We start from the raw sequence: 5,000 nt of genomic DNA on the forward strand, positions 1-5,000 counted from the left end.
GTGTGTGTGTGTGTGTGTGTGTGTGTGTGTGTGTGTGTGTGTGTGTGTGTGTGTGTGTGTGTGTGTGTGTGTGTGTGTGTGTTGGTATGTGTGTGTGTTTAATTAACATCGAAAGCTTTGCCATCCACTGACAGTTCCGTCGGCGACTGTAGTGGCCAGGCAGTAGTATGCGCTCACTATCACTTGGGACTTAAAAGTCACCTACGCCACCTGGTTCACTGAACATAATTACACAACCAATGGACGCACTGCACTGAAGTAAATACCAAAGGAAGTCACTCTATACGATAGCTGAATGGTTGATGAGCCGGTGTGAATCTTTAAAGCGTATTTCTTGAGCTGTCAATGTTGGGTTTTTTAAATAGTTTTGATAGAATTCTACAACGGCTTCAGCATTCTTATCTGGTGCGGTACTTGGTTTTTTTCCCCACTATATTTAAGGGCCAGCGGTACTGTAAGTGCTAATCCAAAAATATGTTGCCCTCTTCTCTGTGATGCACTATATTGGTAGCAGTGCTGCAATGTTTGAGTTATTCTTTCATGGTTATTGTCTCTTTTTTTTTAGTTAAGTGTTTGACGGCGCCCCCAGCTGCATACGGTCATATGAGCGGGTGGGACACACCAAACATCTTTAGTTAGTACGAAATTTTGAATTTTTCCTTTCCTGGATCGTGGCTGAAGCCTACTTTTATCGGTTTTAGACCTCCAGGGGTTCTTTAAAGTGTGCAACTTGCACACGAGACTTCCGAGATTTTTCGCCCTTGTCCGAGAAGACTAGGTGTAGATCTTACTTGCCATAAGATAAGAGGTGTGGTTGAAAGACAGCAGCAAGAAGGAGCCAATGGGAAGCAATATAAAGGCTGCAGAAAGAGTCAGGAGCCCAGAGAAGGGGGCAAAAGAGGTGAGGGGGTGGGGGCAGAAAGTGAAGACGAAAGAAGACGACAGAACATTGTTAGAGAGCAGGAAAGGATGTGAAAGGGGGAAATTTGAGAGAAGAAAATTGTCCGTCGCTACCCGGATTCGAACCCGAGACCTTTGAATGAGAGACTAACACCTTAACCTCCAGGCCACGAGAGCCCCCTTATTCAGTCTCTGGAATACTTAAACAAGAGCCTCAGTAAGGCGGTCTGGTCAACTCAGACTGTAACGGTTTAGACAAAACTTTTGCCTAAGACTTAAGTGGAAATCTTCCATATTCGTCTTTTCGGAATGACCCTTATGAATTCGTAGCATTTTAGGGCAAGAGTTTCAGTTATCATGAGTCATCGCTGAAATATTCAGTTTTCATAAGGGTGAAAAAAAAATTCTTTCTTTCAAAGTGCAAATTTACAAGTACAATTGTCATAACAATGCATGAAAAACAATAAACTATTTTTCTTACTATTTGTGTTCCGTTTATGTAGTCCATTTCGAGATGAAACGTCATTGATAAGCAGCATAACTCAGTTGGAATAATATTAATTTGAACCCAAAAGTGTTCGTGGCAAAGCCTAAATGATAATGACCAGGTGAGTATACACACACTGCATCAAAAATTGACCAGAGTACTTACCCCCCCTCCCCCCCACCCCCCACCCCCACCCCTCCTATTCACCAAAAAAAAGGAATATTCCGCTAAATCGACTAAACAAAACGAAAACGTCGAGGAGTATGGCCATGGAAAAGTGGGGATAACATGGAAAGTATAACCAAAAACAATATCATTTATTAGGAATAACGTATTTCCTGTGTTCAGAGATTAGGGTGAAGTGTTAACACAACAAAACAGGGAAAGGAGCAAAAGTCGACAAAACAGGGAAATCTGGATCCAATCCACAGCAAAGAGAAGCAAGTTGGGACGTCTTAAAGAATACAAAATCATTATAAATATCATTTGACATGCTTTATTTCAAACTGAGCTTTTTTCGTCCTTAAAAGAGAAAAAAGCTCCAGACTGTTGTCCCACCCGATCAATTGTACCGTGAGAACACAATCATATTGTCACCCAGTGGCGTATAATGCATCACACATGAACTACGCCATGACGGAATATACTATTGTCCCTTACCAATATAGACAGTATATTTACGCAGTTAAAATTATGTTTAACATTCCTTTGTTTTTGTTTTCATTTTGGGTTGTTTTTTGTTGTTGTTGGTTTGTTGGGTTGTTTTGTTGTTGTTGTTTTGTTTTTTTGTTGTTTTTTTATTTTGGGGAGGGGTGGTGGTTGGTAAGTTAAAGCGCTTTCGAAATCTACAATGCCATGGAGGTACACGGAAGCCTGTTGGAATGACATTAATTAAAAAGTCAAGGGGAGAAAGAGGTAGATTTAGTCAAACAAACAATAGGACTCGTAAACAATAACCAACGCCGGTTTCAAAAGATTCATTCCCAATCGTCTTCTTGTACTGTCTGCAATTTCAAGCACGAAGGAGTGGCAGGGGGCAATTCAACCACAAACCCACAAGCAGTTGCTCTCAAGGACGCCCGAAACTTCTACAACCTAAGATGCCTCAACGATGGAATCATTACAAGATCGGCACAACGAGCTGGTGACACTGATGGAGATATTGACCTGGCCATGGTCTCTCTACAAACTGCCACTGATTGTAACATGGCGGGTCCTTGGATATCACGGAAGCTACCATTTGCCGTGCACAGTGCTTGTCAGGCGTAGGAAACCCGCCAAAAGTGCCAAGAATACAAAGGTATTCGCGTATGAGGTCACGGGCAAAGACTTTATTAGCAGTCTCAGGACGAAGGCAATGCCAGACAGGAGGATAAAGCAAGTGGAGATCACCCAGCCGCCATGATGGAATGATGAGCTGGACAAATTGTGGAGAGCAAAAAAGAAGGGGTACAAGCGTACTAAGGCAACCAAGAGAACCCAGACCTGAAAAGAGCAGAGAAGGAAACTTCAGGGATATTCAAGGTCGAAGCGAAAGAGGCTAAAGAAGTCAATTTCTGATTATTTTTTTTTGTGAAGAGGTGACAGAAGACAGGGCACTATACAGATTCCGGCAGCTGTACAGATCAAAGATGAAAAAAAGCCGGCCAAAGGTCAACCACACTTTCAAAGGGAGGACGACGCGTGAGTGTGGTCAGACAAGGAGAAAGGTGGAACGCTGTTTGCCCGCTTTATTCAGCAGACAGACCAGGGCAACGAAGAGGAACGAAAAAGGCTCCTCTGTGCAATATGCCTGCGGTACGCTTATTAACTCTTCAACTACACCCTCAGTCATGGTGACGTTGAGAGAACAATCAAGCGTTCTCCCAATACCACCTCAGGTCCAAATGGTGTACGGTTCTCTCACATGAAAAACCTTGACGACGACAGCATCAGTGACCTTACAGAAATCCTCAACAAGAATCTATGGAACTGAGAGATACCGGATGACTGATTGGAGAGCCAGTAAGTATCATTCCCCATGCCCGAGAAGGACCCGAGAAAAACAGTTGCTTATCGAGTATTCACAATGCAAAAATTGCGTGAGCAAGCTCTCAGAAAAGGAGGTGGGGTACTTGATCGCAAAGAAGCTAGAAAAGGAAGAGACGCGTATATCGACTCTTGGTAACTACAGAAGGGGGAGGAAACGTGGATGAATACCGTTGTTCTAGCATCATATGTTTATGACGGGTTTGTAAAAGGTGAGAAGACTCTGATAGCAGAGCTTGACCTCGAGGATGCCCACAACAGGATTGAGTGCGATGCCCGTTTGAGAACAATGATCATTCTGAAGATTAGCCCCCCCCCCCCCCAGCTCGTGATATGGGTATGTGAGGCTTCGCTGCAGAAGAGAGCTGCAGTGCAGCTGGGAAACTGAACATCTGACACCAGGAGCACAGCACCAGGATTGCCGCAGGGATCATCACTCTCACCAGTGTTTTTCAACATATACACAGTTGGAATCACTTCTGGACAACTGGAAGGCCCAGGGCGATGGAATAATCACGCAGTGGAAGCAGATATGCCCACTGCCACCATCAACGACAGGGTCCTGAAGCGTGATCACTCACTGAGGTACATTGTATCTAGGTAGCACCTTTAATAGATCACGCTCAGGAAAAGATCCCATAACCAGGATCATCACAAGAACCAGAAATGGTCTGACTGCACTAAAAACCATGGTGTGTAGCAGAATGCCATAGAGAATTTTATCCACACTATACCAGACTCTTGTGCTGTCTGTGATAGACTATGGCCTCGGTCTCCTCATCTTGTCAACACGCAGCTGAAAGAATTCAAAAGGAAGGTATGTGGACTGTTCTCGGGTGCATACGAGACACATCCTGCGAGGCTATGCGTTATTTCCTGGTCCTCCCAACCATGGTAGATTGCTCAGGTGAAAGCGTATTTAAGAGTCAGCACCGATGATCAACACCCACTGAATGACAAAGTGGGAAGAAATGTATGCACATGTCTGCTTAGAGGGACTAAATGGATGAATGAGGCAGCGACGACTTTGGCTAAATGCAGTGAAGTGCAAGACATCCGAAAGGGCAGCGCACGGATGAGCGTCACTGACACGCTTAGGTAGTATACTCGAGTTGTAGCAACCTTAGGCAGAGAATGTCGTGAGTGTCCAGAGGGGGAAGCCAATGCCGAGGTAGTGACGCTGATAGAAGAGAACAGTGAATAGGGCGACGTCGTCATCTTCACAGGTGGATCAGTACAGTGTGGAGTCAAATCTGTCGAAAAAGTGAAGAAACACATGATGTATGCAGACCGGTGAGAGGCAATGCAAAGCAGCATACTCACAAGGATTTTATGGATCTTTAGTCCTGGTCATGCAGGAGTTCAAGGCAATGAACGTGCTGATGAGCTAGCCGGCCAGGCTGAGATTGACGGCGCCATGCAATTAGACCCACCGACAGTCATGGTAGCCTTGACAGCGTGGTTCAACGACCACAGAGAAGATGAAGGCACCATATCACACACAATAGAAAGGTTAACGGAAGCTGGTGTCTCTAGAGGGTCGAGGAGAGACAACAACCTGCGTGGGAAAGCCAGAAGAATATTC

General features: G+C 44.7%; 1 protein-coding gene across 1 annotated transcript in view; it reads right to left on the bottom strand.

Moving 5' to 3' along the window:
- Window positions 1-1,867: 1,867 nt before the first annotated feature.
- The window catches only part of LOC101860169, a 9,927-nt gene continuing 6,794 nt past the window's right edge, over window positions 1,868-5,000 (bottom strand). The window contains exon 2 of the mRNA XM_005097764.1: window positions 1,868-5,000. This exon is cut by the window's right edge and continues 2,974 nt beyond it. The gene's annotated coding sequence lies outside the window, so the exon portion shown is untranslated.

This window comes from Aplysia californica, unplaced genomic scaffold (assembly GCF_000002075.1).
Source record: "Aplysia californica isolate F4 #8 unplaced genomic scaffold, AplCal3.0 scaffold00163, whole genome shotgun sequence".
In the NCBI taxonomy this organism is placed as follows: domain Eukaryota; kingdom Metazoa; phylum Mollusca; class Gastropoda; order Aplysiida; family Aplysiidae; genus Aplysia; species Aplysia californica.